This window comes from Balaenoptera acutorostrata, chromosome 9 (assembly GCF_949987535.1).
Source record: "Balaenoptera acutorostrata chromosome 9, mBalAcu1.1, whole genome shotgun sequence".
NCBI lineage: Eukaryota > Metazoa > Chordata > Mammalia > Artiodactyla > Balaenopteridae > Balaenoptera > Balaenoptera acutorostrata.
Genome location: NC_080072.1, coordinates 101,576,556 through 101,584,755, shown reverse-complemented (window position 1 = coordinate 101,584,755; position 8,200 = coordinate 101,576,556). Strand labels below are relative to the sequence as shown.

Below are 8,200 nucleotides of genomic sequence, written 5' to 3'. Positions count from 1 at the left end.
CAGGGCACTTGCGTTTGCAGGTCCCTGGTTGGGGATTGTCTTCCCCCACATTTTTACATGACTTGCTTCCTCAACACTCTCTTCAGTTCCCAGCTCAAGTGTCACCTTATCAGCACCACCTTCACTGGCCACCCTATGTAAATAGCAACTACCCCTCCAGCTGTCACCTCCACCTCCTGACCTGCTCCAGTTTTTTTTCACAGCACTTTACCACCCCCTGACATACAGTATATTTGCCAGTTCATTCATCCTGTCCCTCCACGGGAGCCCGCACCCCACGTGAGCAGAAGCCTTTTCTGCCCTGTGTGCTGCTGCAGCCCCGGTGTTGTAAGTGCTCAATTAATATCTCTTCCAGGAATGAACTTGACTGTTAAACACAGTCATAGAGATCAAATTCCTTCCTTACCTTTTCTCTTGTTTTGCCTGGAAAAATTAAATAATTTTATCAACGCTCTAAACAGTGCTGTGTTCCAAAAGTATATCATCTTTCTGTGAAAAAGCTATGAGGTTGTCTTTTCTTTTATGTCTTTGTCATGTGCACAGAGGATGGGGTTTTGTTGGGATATGTCACTGCTTTTTCCCATCTGCAGAAGTTGGAGATAAAATAGCATGTCCAATCTCTCCTCAGTGAGTTGAAAGGTTAAAAGAAGTGCTTTCTACCCCCTAAGAGGAAGGTGTTTTGACACTCTCCACTTCTACTTTCCTCCTCATGACTCGATTTTGGTGGTGGTTTGGAAGTTACGTGAAAGATTGTTTTAGCCACTATAATATTGGAAGAGCGAAAAGAAACTCTGAAGGTTAATATTTACTAGCAGGACAAAAGAGTTGCAAACAGCTCAATTGGAGTTTTCCCTGTCTCCTGCAGATAACTCACAATCAAAATTCTTTCACTGTAAAGGAGGGCCCTTCACTATCTCACGCAGGCTCTTTTTTTGTCTTAGATAATTAGAGAAAGTACTCGTTTCAAGATAGCATTGAAACATAATACCATAATAATATTCATTGCAATGGAATTTTACCTTTATGATAATGTTATCTAGTGTGGCAACCAATCTCATTCCCCAATTCTCTGTGTCTCTAATTACTTGGAGAAACATTCTAACATTGTGATATTTAAGGGTAGGTCCTATGTGACTAGGGTGTTAACAGACTTTAATGCAGAACCTTTGGGATTAAAATAAACGATGAGCTACTAAGTGCACACTCAAAGCTGAAATAGTAATAATACTTTATCTGACACTCCACTTTTCTCACTTTTTCGTCACCACCCTCTCTGCAGTAGAAAAAAGTCAGAATTGGAAATTACAGGAGAGATTCCAAGATCAATAACATCTTACAGTCACACAGCTAGAGAAGATACGGCCAAAACTCGAGCCCGGGTCTTTGGGCTCCGATGACCTCCTCAACTTGCTCTCAACAGCCCAGAAAAATGGGAACTGTACCATGCACTGTAGGCTCTCCCCCTCAGGATCTAATCGCTGGATCTCCAAGTCAGTAACATATCACAGTTTGGACCATATTGAAAAAAGGAAGAATTTGTGGAGACAATTCAAGATGAGAGCAAAACTGGCAATTGTGACCCAGCCCAGGCCTGTGACTTCTGGGGAGAAAGCCCTGAATCACATACTGAACAGAGGGAAGCAGAAGTCCCCAAATGAGCTAGCTGCCAGAGCAGGCTGATTTGGGGTCCGGCCAAGCATTTACTCTGAAACCCTCATGGCTTCAGCAGTAAATCATTGTTTCTCTTCTTAAATTCTTTCTCCGCAAAGAGGAGTTATTTCCTTTATGATTAATAGTTCCCCGAAACTATTCATGTGGGTGCATTTCTTTATCGCCTCTCTCTCCTCTCTCTCTCTCTCTCCCTCCCCACCTCCTCCCCCCTTTCCACATCCCACCTCCCTCTTTTCCCCTATTTCGCTCTTTTTATCACAGCTTTTAAATCCTCATTCTTGCTTGGGATATTACTTTTTATTACTGCGTTAAAAATTACCACAAAGTTGGCATCTTAAAGCAACACGAATTTATCATCTCGAGGTTTCTACATGTCTGAAGACTGGGCAGAGCATGAATTCTCTGCGTAGGGTCTCACTGGGCTGAAATCAAGGTGCCAGCTGGGGCTGCAGTTCTCATCTGGGTCCTCTTCCAAGATCACTGATTGTTGGAAGAATCCGTGTCCTTGAGGCCATTGGACGGAGATGCCCCTTTTCCTGCTACTTGTCAGCCCAGAACTGCTTTCCCTGGCAGTTCCTTGTCATCTGCCCCCACTGTCCATTCACAACACGGTGTTTGCTTCCTTCCAGAGCAGCTGGAGTCTGTCTTTCTAACCTCCTCTTGTACAACCAGCTGGAGAAAGCTCTTTGCTTTTAAAGGACCAATGTGATTAGGTCAGGTCATCCACTGTGCCATGTAGCATAACCTAGTCACTGGAGTAAAGCCATCATAGCTCCAGCCCCAGTGCTGATGCAGGGCGTGCGTACAAGGAGCATGGGAAATCTTGGGGACCATCTTGGAATTCTGCCTACCATATTTAGCGTCGTACTCCATTTCTGTAGCATGTTGTACACATCAAAGTTTTTTCTTTTTCTTTCCAGGACACGATTCTGCCCTCCTATTTGAACCACTCTTCATTTGTCCTCTGAGAAGCCAGTTTCTTGAATCTCCCCTTTCTCCTTCCACACTTCCCGAGCTTAAAGGGTATGATATTGTATTACTTATATTACTTATCTCTCCTCCATAGGACTTAGCACCGTGTCTTACCGGAGAAGATGTTCATTATATGTTTGTGGGATGAGATTGGATTGGTTCGAATCATTGCATGTCTTTGAGAAATTAGGCATTTAGCTAGCAGACTTTTTTTTTTAAACATCTTTATTGGAGTATAATTGCTTTACAATGGTGTGTTAGTTTCTGCTGTATAACAAAGTGAATCAGCTATACATATACATATATCCCCATATAGACTGCTTTATTGCACTTCCAGGTCTCAAGGACTGAGCAACAGTCATCTGAACCTCTGGCAGGCAGCTCGCTGGACTGACACTGCAGTTACCTGTCTAGGTTGCTAGGAGAGAGCTCCCAACCAACTGACGAGTCTATGATTTCATCGAATGCAAGGGGCGGTCAAGAAGGATCAGGGTGAAAAAGGCCTCTTTATAAAGAGTGCATTAAACTCTCTACCTCTTTTCCATTTCATGCTCACTCATTGTATTTTTTTTTAATGTACTTTAAAAATCTTTTTGAAAGCAACGTCTTTTCTATTCAAGTGGAATAATATGATTCACCCTGCACTGCCCATGGTCCCTACTGTGTGTGCTTCCAGGGGATATAGCAAAGGGCTACTTTCCCTTACAGCCTTTGATCTGTTCCTTCTACATCCTGTAATTTCCATCCACACCCAAGAGCCAAGTGCTGTGTGGGGCTAATTAAACACTATAATTATCCATGAGTTATGGCCCAGAAACAGAGAGAAAATCTAACACATGTCTGATTGTAATATCAGGTAAATACTCAAGATATGTGACTGGTGAAATGCAAAATATTCTGTTCATTTAATATTCATGATGAATAGTGAATTAGTCTAATCACATTAGCTATTCTATTCATTTATTAGGTGAGAGTGATTAGATGTGAATAGCTGTGGAAAAAACCCTCTCAAGTTGCAAAACTTAGACTTCTATAGTTTTATTATGTTTATTTTCAACTGAGGGCAATTGTCTGTAGATTTCTCTGAGACTAGTCTACACCCCTCCCTTATCTTTGCCCCTTGAAAAACTGAGTGCAGATCACAAGGGTAGAGAGAGCAGATGAGACAATGCAGATCTGGCATACAAATGCTCATATAGATTGTACAAACATGTGAAAATATTGCATATCAACATTGCACTTCCAAGGATATAACCATACTATTTTTTCTTTTATTTTTTTATTGAGGTATAATTTACATACAATAAAATGCATAAATCTTGCCACTATGGAAAACAGTATGGAGGTTCCTCAAACAGCAAAAAATAGAACCACCATGTGATCCAGCAATTCCACTCCTGGGTATATATATATATATCCAAATAAAATGAAAACACTAATTCAAAAAGATATGTGCACCCCAGTGTCCACAGCAGCATTATTTATAAGAGCTAAGATACGGAAGCAACTTGAGTGTCCTCAACAGATGAATGGATAAAGAAGATGTAAAAAAAAAAAAAAAAGAAATGAGAAGAAAATCCAAAAAAGAGGGGATATATGTATAAATATAGCTGATTCACTTTGCTGTACAGTATAAACTAACACACTATTGTAAAGCAACTATACCCCAATACAAATTAAAAAAAAAAAGAAACTAGAAAAAAATACACACACACACACACACAATGGAATGTTACTCAGCCATTAAAAAAATGAAATTCTGCCATTTGCAACAATATGGATGAACTTAGAGGGTATTGAGCTTAGTGAAATAAGTCGGACAGAGAAAGACAAATAGTGTCTGTTATCATTTATATGTGGAATCTAAAAAATAAGACAAACAAATATAACAAGACAGAAACAGACTCACAGTTACAGAAAACAAACTAGTGGTTACCAGTGGGGAGAGGGAAGGGGCAGGGACAAGATAGGGGCGGGAATTAAGAGATGCAAGCTACTATGTATAAAATAAATAAGCAACAAGGATATATTGCACAGCACAGGGAAATATAGACTTTTTTTTTTTATTCTCAAGAAGAAAAAAAAACACCATATTTATTTAGTTTAACATTTACCCAGATCTAAAGAAAAAGATGTCAAAAGATAACCTAGGACATATACCTACGCATGCACCCCCTGACCCAGATAACCTAAAAGAAAAAAATAAGGGCAAAGTTCTGTCCAACAGATAAATTTATCTTCGCTTCTGGAAGATGTTTCCACGTTCTCTCCCTCTTGCGGCCTCTTGGGCCTTCAGAATAGCAGCCTTTCCCCGACCGGCCCTGAGCCTTGGATTTATTTTTCATGCTCTTTAACATGGGTGCGTTTTTCAGCACGTCAGGCAAAATCAGAAAGCGGATCTTGCTGCCATGGATGTACACCTGCTCCAGCTGTGCCACTCGGCCATCTCTGTACGTGACTGTGATGCTGGACATCTGGCAGTTCACGTTGTCCTCGGCTTCAGCGAGCTTCCCTCGATACACCTCACCAGTGTTCATCTCCCATGTCACGATGTGACCCTCAGCCTCATGTAGGACTTGAATCGCATGCCAATAGACATCTCGGCAGGAAGAGAGTTCGGCTCTGGTCTCCTCTTCCTTTCTGGTGCGGAGGTGACTCTTGGCGACTGTGAAGGCGTGAGGCGAGTGAATGGCGGGTCCTGCCTAGACATTATTTTGCACTAACTTTAAATGGAGTATAATCTATAAAAATATTGAATCACTGTGTTGTACACCTGAAACTAATATGATATTATAAATCAACTATATTCAATAAAAAAATAAAACTTAAGTGTACAGCTCAATGAATTTTTACCTAAATAGATGCCCATATAAGATACAGTTCAAGATCCACATTTCCTAGAAATGTTCCCTTGTTCCCCTTCTCAGTCAATACCCACTGCCTCCCCAGAGGTAACCACTATTCTAACTTCTATCTCCATACACTGGCTTAGCCAGTTCCTGACTTCATCCAAATGGAATCATACAGTCCCATAATACTTTTTAAAGAACTGTATGTATAAAGTCAATTTAATGGAGAAAAGCAAAACAAAGGGGAAAATCTATTATCCCACCACCACCACCACCAAAAATGAAAAAAAGAAAACCTTCAACATTAAAACAATTGATATATACATATCATTAAATATTTCAGACACGACAGAAAAGTATTTGGGAAAGCCCTCACTTTTCAAGAGTTGTTTATTACTAAGCAAACCCTGCTGGATCTTCCCCATTGGTTCCTTCAGATCCCCCCTCCATCCCTCTGAAGCCTTCTCTGGGCCCCTGGAGGCTGGCCTTTGTGGGCTACATCAATGGCTCCTGGCTACCTTGTGTCTACTTGGGAACTGAAAAGGATAGCTCTAGCCATAGATGGGAGGGCAGCAGTGAGTTAGGTGGGCATGTCCATTCCCCTGACTCTCCCTGCTTCACCTGAGGCAGCCTCTCCTAAAGCTAGCTGCTCTCCCCAAGAGTAGGAATGGCCTTTCCCCTTGACTCTTAGGCCAGGCTGGTTACACTTCCCAGCTTGGGCTTGGTCTTGCCCCTGATTGCTTCAGCACCTCTGGCTGGCTTTCCTTCATCCTTCCCATGCTTTTGTAAATAACCCCTTCATTAAACTCTACTCCATTAGAATGTGCTGTCTTCTGCCCCTGACTACCATCCACATTAAGTTTTAAACAGGGTTTTTAGGAAATACTTTTGCGTCCATCATGTGCATAGGCTATACAGTGCTTCATGGGTGATAAACTGTTTCTACAGGTTCGCTTTATTAGCTACCTCCTTCTAATCAAAGGACACTTACATCATTCACATCCCTAATTCATCCAATCTTTAAGCAGAACAAGGAGACTTGACTTGTCTTCAGGCATGAGCAGGTAGAACCAACATCGCTACAGTGGAACTGAAGCCCAAGGCGGATGAGAAAATAGTCAGAAAACAACTAACTTATTTTAAGTGTCCAGATCCCTAAATCCAGACAAACTGCATCCTGGAGTGTGAAGATACTCAGAGGTGCTGTCAGAGCCACCATCTTTTTTAAAGAACCGTGGAAAGAACCAGAGATGTTTACTATGAAGTAGCAAAGACCTGAGAGGAGGGGACAGGATAGCTCTCTAGGGATGAGACCATCTCGGAGGCTCCAGAGGATGGGTTCACAGCCAGGGGGTGGAGGTTACAGTGAATGTGGCTCATGGCCTGTCAATTTCACTTCATTCATTCACTTATTCAGCAAATAATTACTGAGAATCTACCACCTGCTGGGCACTGTACTCAGTGCCAGTATAATAAATATAACAGTAAACAGAGACAAAGCTCCTGATGCCATAGCTTGTTTTTATGGGAATAGACAATAAGTAAATAATATATAATACGTCAAGATTGATAAGTGCCGTAAAAAAGTAAATTCAGGTAAAGAGGGTATAAGGAGGTGAAGGAGGGCACTCCCTTTTATATAGTGTGGTCAGGTTCAGATGTCTGAGAAGGTCTCTTCTCTGAATGATCCACTTAGATATCTGGGTGGTGGGGTGGAGGTAGGAATTCATGTGGATACACAGGAGAAAAATGGTCCAAGTGGAGAGAACAGCATCTACAAAGGTCCTGAGGTGGGTGCATATTTCACCATGTTTGGGGAATAGCAAGCAGATGATGACTGAAGTCAGACCGTCATACCCAGCGGTGAATAAGGAAATTGGTAGAAACTAAGCTTCCACCTTAATCTGCTGGAGACAGATTGTGTAGGGTCTTGGGCCCTTAATAGTACTTTGCCTTTTACTTTGAGTGAGATAGGAAGCTATTGGAAGATACTGAGCAGAAGAGAGATGTGACTGTTTTAAAAGAATCACTCTGGATCTTGTGTAGAATAAACTATAGTTGAGTGGAGGAGGAAGTACGGAGACAGTTAGGAGGCTGTTAACCCCCATGAGAGAGGATGGTGAGCTGGACTAAACTCAGGGTGTCAATAGAATGGTGAGAAGTGGTTGTTAGATTGGATATATTTTTGAAAGTAAAGTCGATAGCATTTGCCATTGAATTGGAGGTAGGATGTGATAACAAATGATGTGTCAAAGATGATCTCAAGGTTTTAGAGAAGAGAAAATTGTAGCATGTAATTGTCATTTATTGAAATAGGAAAAACTTCACAAGAGCAGATTTCAAGGGAAAAGAAGAAGTTTGGTTTGGGATGTGATAAATTAGAGACATCAGTTAGACATCCAAGCAGAGTTGTTAGGGAAGCAATTGGCTATATGAGTCTGGCTTTCAGGAGAGAGGGCCAAAATGGATATAGAAACTGGGGAGTTATCAGTATATGAATGGTATTTAAAATCATGGGATTAGATGAATCCCTCTTTCCCACCCCTAAGCTTGTGTAAACTGAGAACTGAGCCCTGTGGCACTCAAAGATTTTGAGGTCATGAGGAGGAGAAGGAACCATACCAAAAAAAAAAAAAAAAAAAAAAAAAGATTGAGGAGGAACTGCTGGTGAAGTGGGGAGAACCCAGAGGGAGTGGTACCCCAGGGAC

General features: G+C 41.5%; 1 pseudogene; it reads right to left on the bottom strand.

The window, feature by feature from the left end:
- Positions 1-4,822: 4,822 nt before the first annotated feature.
- Positions 4,823-5,340, bottom strand: LOC103005809 (small nuclear ribonucleoprotein Sm D3-like; annotated as a pseudogene).
- Between the last annotated feature and the right edge of the window lie 2,860 nt (positions 5,341-8,200).